The following is a 14,810-nucleotide window of genomic DNA, read 5'->3' as shown; positions in this document are numbered from 1 at the left end:
GAATCCTGGAACATTTTTAGCTGATGCATAAAGCACGTTCTTCCACTATGTGGTTGAGAAACTGTCTCACTCACGGGTTGCGTGATCACAGGACTAGGCAGATATGCAGTCAGTTTTGAAACACAGAGTGAGGAACGAAATGTTGCAGAGCGACAGCGTGCCAGGTGCTGAACTAGGTGTTTTGTGCACATTTTCATTCAATTTAGCCTGAGAGAGACTAAGGAACGCACTGTGGGGCTTTATATGCCATCACACAGCTAGGAACAGTAAGTGCCCATCCGTGCTATTAGTTTTAGATGCTGGTCACTGTGCAGGATGCTTTACTTGCATTATTTCATTTAAACGTTAACAAGAAGCATTTGAAATGGGATCAATGACTTCCTCCCTTTCCTTTTTGATAGACGTTGAAATGGGCTCAGAAGTTCAGCTCTCTGCTCGAGGGCCTTGGGGTTGGTGCGCAAACACAGGCTGGCCTCCGGGACGCATGCCTTGACCATCTCCCTGTATTAACTCTCTGGGAAGGACCCCTCATTCCGTGCTGCCCTACATCCTGGTGGCCCCCCTCACTGGAGCTACACAGGAAGCAGTGACCCTGCTGCCCAAGGCTCTCGAAGCTCTTGCTCCCCCACCGCCAGTCAGAATTCCATTTCGGGCATATTTGTAGCTATGCAATTCGGGGAGCTCATTTTCTCCCCCACGTTTTTGTTTTCTCTATTCCTAAAACCAAGGGGTGGCATGGAATCACTGATATGTAAGCCATCCACTCCCCTGGTTCAACTGATGTAGTTTTGGAATGTAGGTGAGGTCCGGAGCCAAAGGCCAAGAAAGAATCCTTGAGATGTCTTTGGTGCAAAAAGGTGATTTTATTAAAGCACGGGGACAGGACCCCTGGGCAGAAAGAGCTGCTGCCCCGGGGTTGTGAGAGTGGCTGATGATACACTTGGGAGTTGGGGGAGTTCAGGAAAAGGGAGGTTTCAAAAGTATTTTCATATGTTAAGGAAGACTCACAAGATACCGGAGGCCTTGCCATTGTCAAGTTAAGGTTGTTTTCCCTCTAGCAAGGCATTAACATGAAGACAGTTGGGAGTTTCCTTCTGGAAGTTAGGTTATTGTAAGAATGCTTTTTTTTCTTGTAAATCACTGTAAACTGAGAGAGGCTTCTGTCCTGCAATCTCTGTAAGTTAGCCATTTGCTTTTCCTTTGTAGCATTGAGGCAGCCAGGAGTGCCCGAAGAATGTCACACATTTCCCACCTGGGATTGGGGGTCAGGGGGAGTAGCAGGGTATCAGCTCGTGCTTTGCCCTCAGCTTGCCTTCTGCTCCCTCATCAGCTACGACCAGTTCTTTCAAGCTGGTGCCAACGGTCCACCCCTTTGAGAAGCCGAGACTCAACATTGTTGGCTGTAGTGTATTGGACAGGACAGCCTGAGAACAGTCATCCTTCTGAACGCAGCGAAGCGCTGTCAGCTACGTGGAAATTAACTACCGGATCAAATGATGGAAAGTCATGTCTTTTGCCTTAAGATTTCTCTTGAGGGAGGGCAATTTGTCATTTATGGGTCTGGTTGAGTTATATTGTTTCCTATTAAGATAAGTCTAAATGAATCTTTAATGACAGAACACTGTATCTGTACAGATTTAGAAGCTGCAAATTAAGCTGGCCATCTCCATCTGGAACATAGGTTTCCTTCCAGAGCTCTCCGTCACCCGCTGAGTGGCTGAGCCGTTGGGGGTCCCCGCAAGATGTGCCAGTGCAGCTGGAGGGATGGTGCCCCTGAACGTAAATCGTGTGGGGGCTGTGTGATTGAAGGGGGCTCCTGGGGCTCCTGGAAGACAGGACCTCAACGTCAGGGCCCCAGGCTGTCTTCTCAAGATTTCTGGATTGTCTATAACCGTCTCCATCCTGGACAGTAGCCTCAGCCTTCTCTCTAGTGTCTGTTTCCATCCTCACCTTCTCTACCCAGTCCCGCAGAGCAGAAAGCAGGGGATTTGAGAGTCCCCTTTGCCTGACATCTTCCTACACATTTCAGGACTTTTAGAACAAAGATCAAATTCCTGGACTTGGCCTCCAAAGACTGGCTTGATGGCCCTGTCTGCCCCCCAGCCCCATGTTCCTCCACTTCTTCTCTCTCGCCATCCTTCCGGGCTTCCATGGCCACACGCTCCTTCCTACCATGTAGGCTTACCACCCCTGTCCTCCCCGTTTGGAGCAGTCCTTCCTTCTGCCGACTGCTCTCAGCTCCCGATTGCCTTGCTACTCACTCCCCGTACTCTGGCCTCCGTGGACACATTAGTTCTCCAGGGGTGCCTCCCTCCACCCTGGGGTCCCCGTCACTGGAAGACCACAGGCACCTGTCCTGTTCAGCCCAGCGCCCACCCCAGCTCTGAGAGTGATGTTGGTCACTCTGTTCTTGTGGTCCATCTTCCCCACGACACTGTGAGGTCTGGGAGGCCTGGTCGCTGTCTGTTCTCTGTGCATTTCCAACCCTGATGCCAGCACCATGCCTGGCACGGGGCAAGTGGGGATGGTCCCTACGATAGAACCCTGGTGGAGACAAAGCTGTGGCTTCTCCCAGCAAGACACATCATGACTGCGTGTGGTTTTCAGCTGTCCTTATCACCCTTCCTTCATGGATGTGTGTGTTTAAATATGGATAAAGCAAACAGGAAGTTCAGGATAAAGGGAAGTGGCATCGTGCCGCAGAGCGAGCTGCAGACACGGCGCCTGGCATGATTGGTGACCAGCTGTGTGTCCTTGGGCAAGCCAGCTCACCCTCTGGTCCCTATTTCCTCATAAGTCAGATGGAAATAGCAGCGGCTGCTCTGCCTACCCACGGGGGTTCTAAGGACCACACGAGAAGCTGTGAAATAGCTCTGCAAAGTACCCAGAGCTCCGCAGATGTGCGGTGGAATCAGCATATTCATTAATAATACAAACACCGCTCGTGTTCGTGGCTCACGGACGCTAACCCCACAGAAGACGGCCGCGTCCGCAGCCCTAGCTCTGTGCGTGAGCACGGGTCTAGCAGACCACGCCGGACAACTGGATTTGGGGTGACAGTAAGCAGAATGTGTGTGAGGGTCTCTCGAGTGTGACGTGGCCCTGAGTGAAGCTTTAGAAGGTGGGCGCAGTTAGTGTTCCCAGCATCACATGGAAATAGAACTGCAGGAAACATTAGCTGACCCTTGTTCAATTTGCACCTTCAAGAGGTTAATTTATGGGGGTGACCTAGTGGCAACATGGAGAGGCTCGTGCCCTTGAATGGTTTACTGCTTACATTTCCCAGGAGAAGATGAGCCCCGCATAGGGCCACGTGGGTGCACCGGGTTCTGGTTAGGGCACGGGCACAGGAGTGAGTGGACAGACTAGGCCACAGCCTTTATGGGGGTTTCCATGGGCAGGGCAAGGCAGGGGACAATAAACATTTAGGATTGGCCTGTTTGAATAATTCTGGTGAGCTTTGGGGTTCTGGTGCCTGAATCTGGGATGATTTAGGGTGGGGGAAGTGTTGGCTTGTTGCATGAGAGGCAGATGAAGGGGGTGGCTGGGGGTATAGACCCGACCAGCCCCAGGTTGGTTTGGGTATGGAAGGCATGCCCCCTTCCAAGTGCTCACTGTCTCTGAACTGGCTGGTCTTGGAAGGGGCAGTCGCTCCCCAGCCGGCAAGATTTTTAAGTTGTCAAAGCACCAAAAGATACAGAAAGTAAAATCATGATTAATACAGCCCTCTATTGACAAAATGCAGACAAAGAAGGAGGAGGCATCATCCTCTTTCTCAAGACTCCTCACCCCTTCGTGGTACTGTCAGAGTGGAGAGGACTCTCCAGGTGTGGTTTGAACCTTTGACTCCATGGTGGATGGAGGGAGCCCGCAGGAGAGGAGTACCCCAGGATGTCCAAGGACCTGGGGTGGTATGCTTGAGGTGCTGGTGAGTCTCCTCCTGGGTGAGGAGTCTCCCCGTCTAGCTTGGACTCTGGCGGGGCTCGGCGACACCTGGCACCCCAAGCTGATGTCCCTGCTTCTGCCCTGGGCTCCTCCAGCCCCACTTCCACGGGCAGCCAGATTGCTCTAGTGTCCTCGCCCTCAGAGCTGGGCCTGTGGCACGTTTGGGGCTGCAGCTGGAAGCTCTCAGCCCCATCCCTGTGACATGTGGTACACGGTGATGGCATGTCTGATACGTGCCTCTGAACATGTGTGTGCACACCCTCCAAGGTGTTGTGAGGGCGTCAAATACTCCAAAGATTCCCAGACTCTGTACATTTTAAAGGCACGTACGACTTGGGGGGGGGGGTTGTTTTAGGTAAAGCAGGCTGTGGCTTCTGTATAGTTCCTGGGAACCGGGGATATGCTTCCAACTCTTCCTGCTTTGCCCCCGTCCAGGCAGCTGCACTGGGGACAAAGGGACATGCTCACCACATCTCTTCTCCTCCTGACGTGCAGAAGCCTACAGCCCCAGACATCTAGGCAGGGCCGTTTGACTCATCCTGGCTGCTGGGGTGTGGGTGGAAGGGATGTTGGACACTTCCAGCTCCGACTTCTCGAATGTCTGAGTTAGACTCTGTGCTCTCACCATTTGCTTGCTGGATGTGGACGATCTTGGGAAGTGCTCCCAGAGAGCTGAGGCTCAGGATGCCGTGAGAGGAGACTGGCTCCCTGACTCATCCCTTAGAAGTCTGTCCTGGAGCACCCAGCAGGATGCGAGCCAGATACAACGCTCTGGTGTTACAAGCCTGCTGAGATGGGGACCCCTTTGTCATGGTAGCCGCAGTGATCGCTCTAACCAATCCAAGGGTGTAAGATTGCAAAGGAGTCAGTGCCACCTCCGAACGCAGCTAACCTTGAAACTGTCCTGATTAACCTTTTAAAGAACCGACATTATAATTTATGTGCCGTGCGATGCACCCATTACGAGGGTGCAGCCGGGTGACTTTGACAGGTGTATTTACCCAGACAGCCCCCACCACCGTCAAGCTGTACAACACATCCATCGCCCCCAAAAGGTCCCTCATGTTCATCAAACTTTGTAAAGGGAATCGTTCACAGCATTTTATTCTTTAATTTCCATTCATGACAAGTCACTTTTTCTAGAGGCAGCGAATTGACAGTACACTGCGAAAACTGCTTGGTGTTCAGCAGAACTGGGATGCTGGGGTCATGACCACGAGCAGGGCTGAGCTCGATGAGAGCTTGAGCAGACCCGCGAGTTAGGGGCTTAGCTCCGGTGGCTACGCTCAGGGAAGACTGGATGCAGGATGACAAAAACCTCGCTGAGGCAGGAGAAGCAGGAGAAGGGAGGAGAGGTCACCTGTGGGCGCACAATGGAGCCAATGAAGGGAAAGAACTATGCTCTAGGTGTGGGTTATGGGGAAAGTAAGGGACAGGGTGAGTCTGAGCTTCCCTTTTGGTAGAGAATTGTACTGGGTAGAGTTTCGGACACGCCGTGGTGTTAAGTGGCTACTTGGGGACACAGAGACGGCATGCTCTGGTTGGCGATCAGAAGCATGGTTGACTCAGGACAGTGGTTAACATGGGAGGTGCTGACTTTGGAGACACCTGGTGACTGAAACCCCAGGACACACAGAGAGAATATGCAGGGTGGTAATAGGGCTGAGGTTGGCGTCCCGAGAACCACAGGAAATATGGCAGAAATGACTCCCAGAGTAGAAGGAAAGCCTGCTAACCACATTCAGCCTGCTGGCCACCTGCTGACCCCCCCATGGCGTATTCTCCCCCCTGCTGCACCTGGCTCTGGGCCAGGGAGGCTGCCCTGTATTTATGGACCCCGGGCCCTTGGCTGTCCAATGGGACTGGCCAGTTGGGAGCACTTACAGGAGACAGGGCAGGAGAGCAGTTGGGTATCTATCCCACTGGCTCTGTCTTGGGGTCCCTGTAGGGCGGGACCCTCGGCAGGAGACATCAGCTCCCAGGAGACACTTTACTCCCAGAAGCTGCTCGATGCCTGTCTCTGAGGCCTAGAGACCAGCTGTTACTAGCACAGGACCTACACACTGCTCACACCTTTGTGAATGATTTCTTCCCTAAATTTTCCTCCAATACCCATTTTGAGTGTGCCATCTGTTTCTCATTAGAAACTGATACAGACATCTGTCACTGGTTTCAAAAATAAACCTACATTCTCTATTTTCTATCTGTTTCCCCAAGAATCCCGTCCCGATTTCTGCCCGAGCTGCAGGGGGCACCAACAGAGAACTTCGCTGTCTGAGAGGGGACCCCTTCTTGCCTGGAACGGCTACCATCACAGGTGGCCTCTCCAGACAGTGTTCCCCAGATGGGAGCACCCCAGGACAGGTGCAGAGCGCAGGTGCTCTGTGGGTATGGCCCCAGGTAGCACAGGAACCTTCGGAAAGGCAGGAGGCAATGTGCTTCCCCAAAGACGTTTGATGCCCAATTATACTGCAGGAATTATTGAGAATTTTAAAATGTGGCGTTTTCCCCCCTCTTCCCTTCCCTTTGGGGAAAGGGTCAAAGTTCCAGACACCTTCTCTGAACGTTAGGTGCCTCGTAAAGCCCCTTTAAGGTTCTGCTCATTTTCTAACTTTGGATGCTGCAGGTCTGGAGCTCAGCTCCCCTCTCCCCTGCAAGGGAAGGAAGGGGTATGGCCTATCCTCCTGCCTGTGGCAGCTCCAGTGCCCAGCAGGTAACAGGCCACGAATGCTCCATCAGGTGCCTTTGGGGAAGAGCCCCTCCTTCCGCCTGCAGGGCGGGCTCTGCTGCTGTTCATTGTTTAAATGTCAACAACCTGTGATGGGAACAGATACACAACCTGGGGAAGAATTCTAGAAGCATATGAATTTGTCGCTCCAGCCATTGTGCTTCCATTGGGGTCGGTAGAGGAAGAAAAAATTAAAAGATAAAACTCACACGGCCACCAAAGAAGAACCATAGTCATATTTTGGCTAACTCGTTAAATAGCTATCGCCTCAAAAAAAATCGAATTGTCCCAAGAAGAGAAGGAAGCAACCAAGAGGCGGATAAATGCCAAAGGGGAAGAAAGCCACCCGGCCGGCGACGTTGCCAGAGGGACTGAGAGTCGGAAAAGCAGGAGAAAACGATATGATGTCGGCAGCTTTGTGTTAAATCCCTCGTAATGTGTATTCAGATTTGTGCGAGAAGACTCATTTTTAAGGTAAGTTCAAAAGCCCATTGAAAGCGCGCTAGTCACTGCTGTAAACTCAGCAGGGCAGTTTGCAAACGCAAAGGGGATTCCTGCACCTTCCGCACGTGTTCCTACTCCCCAGACTGCACCCACTGTAAGCTTGCAGATACTCTGATCGCTTCGTGTGACATACGAGCAGTGCGCGATCTCCACATCGAAACCACAGCGCAGAGAAGTCCTCCATTTCTTTAAAGGAAGTTCAGAAAGTGCGTTAAAATGATGGGGGTGTCGCAAACACCTGCGATGCGCCACGTTACAACCCGGTCCAGGACACTTTCCGCAACCCCATCTGGCGCCCCCATCATCGGTCCCTCTGTGTTGGCGTTAAGAGAATTCAATGACAACTGCTGTTTTCCTAACGTGGCGTGTTTCTGAACGGCCTGAGCCCATGTGCAGGACCCAGAGGGATTTCAGCACCGCGCGGTGTCCCGCGGCAGAGGGCCCCGCGTGAGCGCACCGGCTTCACACGTAACAGGACCCCACCCGGGGACAGCGAGCCTCCTGCCGCGTGAACACAGTTCCTTCTGGAAAGGCCTTCGATCAGGACGCCGACCCCGTGTGCCCAGACGGCGATCATCTGAACGGACGAATCGTGTAGCGCCATCGTCATCGCGGCCCATAAGTATGTTTGTGACGTGCACACACTGCGAGTGTTTGGAATTGGACGTGGGGGGGCGGGGGGACACAGGTGTTTCGCTGTTTACCTGAGGAGCCCTCGATGGCAACAGTGGGCAGATTCTCGGGAAGGACCACACATCTCACGGTACCAGAATCTCTTCGGTGTCAGGTTGCGATGTGAGAAGGGGACGTTGGGGAAGCACCAGAGAGAAGCTGGTGTCTGGACGGCGGGTGCAGAGCGGCATTCAGGTAAGCGTGGGACTGGAGTGGCATGGGCTCCGGGGCGCGGCCGCCCATCTTGGCTCCCTGGCTGCGCCCAGGCCGACTCTTCAGTTCATAGTGACTCTTTACTGAATGCTATCATGGGGCAGTTGTGTTCCCTCAAATTCCCCTGTTGAAGGCCTAACCCCCAGGACCTCATAATGTGACAGTATTTGGAGACAGGTCCTTTAGAGAGGCAATGAGGGTAAAGGAGGTCACGAGGGCCGGTCCTCATCCAATCTTATTGTCCTGGTAAGACGAGGAGGTTGAGGGGCCCCTGGGTGGCTCAGTTGTTAAGCGTCTGCCTTCGGCTCAGGGCGTGATCCCGGCGTTACGGGATCGAGCCCCACATCAGGCTCTTCTGCTATGAGCCTGCTTCTTCCTCTCCCACTCCCCCTGCTTGTGTTCCCTCTCTCACTGGCTGTCTCTCTCTGTCAAATAAATAAAATCTTTAAAAAAAAAAAAAAAAGAAGAGGAGGTTGGGACACAGACATGCAGAGGGACGACCATGCAGCGACAGAGGGAGTGGTCAGTGTCTGCATGCCAAGGAAAGAGGCCGCAGGAGGAACCTCTCAGACTTCCAGCCTCCAGGACTGGGAGAAATAGACGTCTACCGTTTAGGCTGCTGGGTCTGGGGTGCTTTGCCAGGTCGGGAGGTGGGGGAGAGGAGTCAGGTGGCATCGTGACTTTATGTCCTGCACAGCAGTTCATAGCAGTCCTGGGGTGGGTTTGTAAAAGACACGGCCACGCTGAAGAATGGGCTTGGCTGGGACAGACATGTGGATGAAGGATTTATCGAGAGCAGAAGGGGCTGAGGGGCTCTGACCCCGTAGAGGGTCCAGAAACCACTCTCCTGCTGCTGTCTGACCCTGGAGTGAGCGTCAGGCCTTCCTCTGCCCTCCTGAGGTCCCCAGAGGCCACCAGCTGCCACCCTGCCTTCTTTTAGGTTTATCTACAGTGAACATAGGCTGTCTCCCAGGTGCCGCCTGCCCTGTGATGAGCCCACAGCCCCTGCGTGGCCCAGCCCCTCTGTAACCACACATGATGGGGCCGCGAAGGGACTCCGTGCCCCCTCCCTCAGCAGTTTGGAATTAGTACTGGAAACTCCATTTTTCAGAGTGCAGACCCGTCCTGAGCCGAGGGAGCCAGACATCTTCCGAGAGAAGGGGAGCAGCTGATGTGCCTGGAGGAACGGAAATGGGAGCCACGGGGACACCGCATCCCCGTCCCCAAAACCCCCTCCTGAAGCCCCAGGCACGCTCACTCCTGGGTTCTGAGTGACACCCCCGTGCTTCCTGAAAACCTCTGCCCCTGCCCCTTCGTGTCTGGGGCTCCTGCCCTTCGTGCTAGCTTTCACGGGCCCCCCTGACTCGCAGTCCTGGAGTCCCACCTCACTCTGGCCACACACCAACATTCTTTCGTCTCCTGTGTACAGACGGAGGCGGCAAATACGTCTGATTGTAGGGCTGGTTTCTGGTTTGGTCACTGGCAGAGATGTGCCCTGGCCCCTTCTCTGAGTGATCCCAATGGCCCAGTACCTCAGCCACCCCTCATCGTCCTCACAGCCCCACCTGGGGGTTCAAGGGGACCCTGTCCTAATTTGTTACAGGGCTGGCCAGAGTCCAGCGGGTCCTGGGAATCCGGCTGCTGGACCAGAATGGAAGCCACTCAGATGCCATCTGACACCACGTGCGTGCTGTGTGGAGTGAAGTTGTCTCCAATATAAATACGGTTCCCGTGAGGGCCCTCATCGCTCGGGAGAGGGCCCGCCAGCCAATCAGCTACTACCACCCCGCTCCACTTTACACGCGGGGCAGGTTTCTCCGGCTCCAGCCCCTCCGAAGCATTTATTCTGCTCCAAGAGCTGCTGTCCCCTCGGGGCCTCTGGGGCTATTTCTCACTTCCTCTGTGCACACACCCCGAAACGGGAGCCTCCAGCCCCCCGAGGCCCCCTCTCCCTCCGTCTCCCACCCTTTCTCTTTGTTTCTTTCCGACACTTCTGACATAAGAGAAAACAGAACCAAATATTCAAAAGGCACTTTTCCATTTTAATCAGGTTTGGGGGAAACATGTCTAACGAGCCTCTTCGCCCAGCTGGTGGGATGCGTGACATTTACGAGGGCCGCGCGAACCTCGTCCAACAGCCCCATTTAAAATGCCACTCCAGATGCCCCATCTCTGAGTCTTAGAAAGCACTTGTCCTACAAAGTGTCATCATTACCAAAAATATTAAGCCGAGTCTTCATCCACTCAGAGTTGCCGCGTAGTTTTGCTGGAATACAAATCACCCTTCTCAGAGAAAGCGGTCAGATGGCTCCTGATGAGGTGCACCGGCTGGAGGAGGACACAGACCCGGGCTGCCCGGCGCCCTGCTGGGGCCTGACCACGCCTCCTCTCACAGGTGTCCCTGTGTGTCTCCTGCGCGGTGCCTGGGGTCCTGCGGCAGCTCACGTCTGCGTCCAGGGCCCAAGCAGTGGGAAGAGCTTGGCTCCCGAGTCAGGCGCTTGGTGCCACTCCCTGGCCTCCCACGGCCACCTGCAGGGCCGTGCATCTGACCTGTCGCTGCTTTTGCAGTGGTGGTCGGCCTCCAGGGACAGAGGTGAACAAGCTCGCATTGTTCACCAACCGTTCAAAGTGGGGCTGGGCTGAGTCAGCTGGAGGCATAGCAAAGTCCTTGTGAACAGTTTGAGCGTAGAGAGCGGCTCTCGTGGGATCGCCGTGGTTTATGTGTCCTCTGCCATCCCAGTGCTTGGGTATCATTCGCGGCTGCCCTCGGCGCACTCACACACTCAGGGTATGAGCGCGTCTTTCCTAATCCCCACCACCACCTGCTCTAAAGCAGCACTTGTCCTGGCGGGCTGCACGCTGGAACCCCCACGTTACCCACGTGGTGTTGAGAGAATCCGCTGAGGGAGCCTTGCACGCGAACCGGGCGTCCCGAGCTCCAGGGCCGACCAAACTCCACCTGCTGCTCCTCTTTGTGTCAGGCAGGGGCTGGGGGCCTTGCCGCTGGGACGGTCAAAGAAGGGGCTCCTGCTACGGGTCCCGGACTGGATGACTCTGTCTGGCAGGTCATGGGGGTTATTGAGTGTTCTGAGCAAGGAGCAGTTTCAGAGTGGTGTTCACAGAAAATGAATTTACCCGGTCGAGCTGAAAGTAGGGTACAGAACGGCGTGCAGGGGACGGTCCTTGTCCACGAGATCTTGAACACCGGGCTGCGGGTGGGACCGCAGTAGGGAAAGTGAGGAGATGTGAACCAGGAACGTGAGGCTTGAGGTTTACTATGGGGTGGGGGGAGCAGGGGGCAGGAGGCAGAGACCCCCGAGGGCACCAGGCATTCCGCGGGTGTGTGGGGTCTGGCAGAGATGAGGAAGGCCCGTGTGAGGGAGAAGGGCTGCTGTCTGGTGAGCGGGGCTTGATTAAGCCATTTTGCCTTTGAGCTGATGGGACCTGACCTTGAAGTTTTGCCTTCAAGCTGAAAGGGATAGAGTAGCTCTTCCTCTTCCTCTCTCCTGAAGGCGTCGTCAGGCCTGATAAATGAGAGCAAACACGTCCTCTTCTTCGCCCCCGTGCACGGAATGATGTCTGCACGTTGGGTGAAGAGCTCGGGATGTGGCAGAGGTGGGGGATGCGTGTGCACGCGTGCACACTCACGCTACCCAGCACCTCAGGGTTTCTTTGGACCAAATTTAGATTCTTAGCTCAGAGTACATTCGGATGAACTTGGCCATGTGGAAATGTTGATTACATGCACAAATTTTGCTTTGGGAGAAGACTGTTTGTGTGTATGAGCTTTTGTGTGTGTGTGAGTGTGTGTGAGAGAGAGTGACAGGGAGGAGGTATATATAGACTGATGTAGGGACACATGTCTTTGTGGGGAAACAGATGGCCTTGAGCGAGGGAACCGAAGGCAGAAGACCGTGGGGCTGCAGCTGCTTCCCCGGCGAGCGCCTCCGAAGACACTTCAGCAAATTCCGTCTGATTGCGCTCCCTCTAGCACTTCTTACCCAGATGAAATAAGTGTGGAACAGACTCTTCTGCCTAATGAGAATTTAAATTTTCAACTTTGCCAGAGACGTGAGCCTGCAGACTCGGCGTGATGCCCATTTCTGAGCGCGCGGCTCGAAGGAGCGGAGACCCGATGCTCGCTTTCCCTTCCCTCCTGAGTCCCCACACGCGACCCACGCAGCGCACAACGGCCCCCGGACGCTGATAAGGGCACCGCAACAATGAAAGCCCCCCGGCTCAGTGTCCAGCGGGGCACACGAGTCCAAGAGCGCTGGCGGCTGAGTGGACTGAGTGTCTTCTGTGGGCAACAGGACAGATGCCAAGGGAGACACATCCGTGCAGGGGCAAGAGCCCTGCTGCCCTGACTCCCGGGACAGCAGAGCGCCCGCAGGCTTGAGCTGTGTGACCTTGAGCAAACCGCTTCACCCCCGCTAAGCCTCCATGTTCACATCTGTGCGATGAGAATGACCTGTCCCTGGGGGGTCTGTGGGGATTCCACAAGTGACATGGGGAGGACATCCCCTCCAGAGCCAGAAGCTCAGCCGACATGCAGCTGCCCCCAGCCGGGATCGGAAGCAGCCCGCTCCTGTGCCTGAGAGCACCGCGCGCCCTGCAGAGCACAGGCCCTTCGGATTTGCTGAAATGACTTTTCAGAAGCATTCATAAGCAATTTCAAAGCACTTTTGCACATCTTTGTTCCAAGTTGTCGTCTTATTTTGATGTTTTATTAGCTCAAGCCTCCTGGAATCAGTGTGAGAAGGAGGGTTAGGAGTCTCAGACGGGCTGCTGCCCTCCACGCTTGCCAGATAAATGCTGTGAGCGCTCGGAGGGCTTGAGTGTGCGGTGGGCAGATCGAGGATGGAGGGGTGAACTGCGGGGCCTGGAGGGGCACCCCCCTGAGTGGGGCCGCACCTGCGTCTCTGGCTTACGGATCGCAACAGTTTCTGTCTGTTCCCCACGGGGTTTTCTCTTTCCCAGCCCTGTCTCTTTGGTTTCTCTCGGTGCCTTTGCCCTGCAGAGTCCCCGCCAACCCTGCCTGCTCTCTGGGAGCAGAAGCGCAGGATTGCAGGGTAGTCTCCGCTCTGGTTTCCCTCCTATTCCGGGTCTCTGCCCCCGGGCTGGCTCTGCAGCAGGACCCTGGGTCTTGCTGGTTGTACCAGGATCACAAATAGTAACGACCTCCGACAGGTACGGAGCTCTCCTCACTCGGCCCGGGTGTGCTGCGGGGGGCTTCAGAGAGCGTCGCTGCACCGAACCCTCACGTGACCGAGTGCAGCAGAGTCGCTCCTACTCATGTTGGAGGTGAGGGGACGCACAGAGTGGGGAGTCACCTGCCAGCTGCACAGCCAGGGCGAGGCCGAGCCCCCGTGCCCGTGCTGGAGCCCCTCGCTGGGTCCCCTCCTGAGCCAGCAGGGCTGCGTGAAGGGCTGCTGGATTGCAGAGCTCAGACAAAACCTGGGCTCGTTTGGTTTTCCGTAGAAGGAAGGAGCAAGAAAAAAACTCACCCCTTGGGGCCTGGGGGAAGTTGATGACCATCCCCCTGATTGTACTGCCCCGTTTCCAAAGCACCTGGGCATACCAGGTTTTGGTGAAATGTTTGCTGCTAACTTCACCTCCCCTCCAGACCCCCAGACGTAGATTCTTGAATGTGCTGCCCCTGTTCAGATCATCTCTGCAGTCACACAGAACAACCCTTCTTTAAGACCTCAGTATTTCAGCACCAACCCAAGCACCCTCCTTAGGTTGGAGGCTGTGAAACACGCTTCTGGAAATCCTGTGGCTGGTGTGTTCATTGGCCACAACTTGCCCTGCGGGACTCAACCTCGTGAGAACTTCTTGGGCATTGACTCTGGGCCCACCACAGGGCTGTGGTGTGACCCTGCGCACCTGCTAATGGGCACCTGCAGACGTTTCCCAGGGGTGAGGGCGCACGCGGGGGCCATGCCTGTTTATGTAAAAACCGTGGCTCTGGAGGCACAACTCTAGCACTCCTCCCACGGCGTGAAGACACCCTACCAAAGGGCTTTGGGAACGAGGCTCTCGCTGGCTCTCATATCCCACATGATTACGAGGGTGGTTTGTTCTCTGGCTCTCCAAACTTTCTGAATATATACAGTACACGTTCCTTCTAAATGTTTGTTATGAAATAATTTTTGACTTACAGAAAAGTTGCAAAAGTGGTACAGGGCATTGACGTAGACCCTTCACCCCGCTGCCCTGTCTATTAATGTCTTATGTAACCCTGGTACCATTACTCAAACCAGGAAATTATCATCGATAAAATACGCGTAGCTCCAAACCTTGGTTGATTGGCCCCAATTTGTCCACTCACGTCCTTTTCTGGCTCTAGGATCCCCTGCTGTATTTGGTTGTGAAGGAGTAAGTTTAATGGGTCCCACCTAATGGTAGTCACGTGATTATCATCCCTTGATCGGAGGTTTCTGCACACGGACCCGTGGACATCTGATTGTACGACCTCTTGTTAGGTGTCCTGATCCCAGAATTTTAAAGGGAGAGTCTTAGTTTGACACTTGAAAAATATCAACCTTTAGATTCTTGAACTCCCTGAAATTTTCAGGGAGATGCTTTTCTTTTGGAAGCATTTTTCGGCTCAGTTTTTGACACTTCTGCTATTTTCCAAAACAAATAACCTTGAGGGGGCACCTGGGTGGCTCAGTCAGTGAAGCGTCTGCATTAGCTCAGGTCATGATCACGGGGTCCTGGGACTGAGCCCGCAGTGGGCTCC

Source organism: Ursus maritimus, unplaced genomic scaffold (assembly GCF_017311325.1).
Source record: "Ursus maritimus isolate PB19 unplaced genomic scaffold, ASM1731132v1 scaffold_32, whole genome shotgun sequence".
Taxonomy (NCBI): domain Eukaryota; kingdom Metazoa; phylum Chordata; class Mammalia; order Carnivora; family Ursidae; genus Ursus; species Ursus maritimus.
This window is presented reverse-complemented; position numbering follows the sequence as displayed.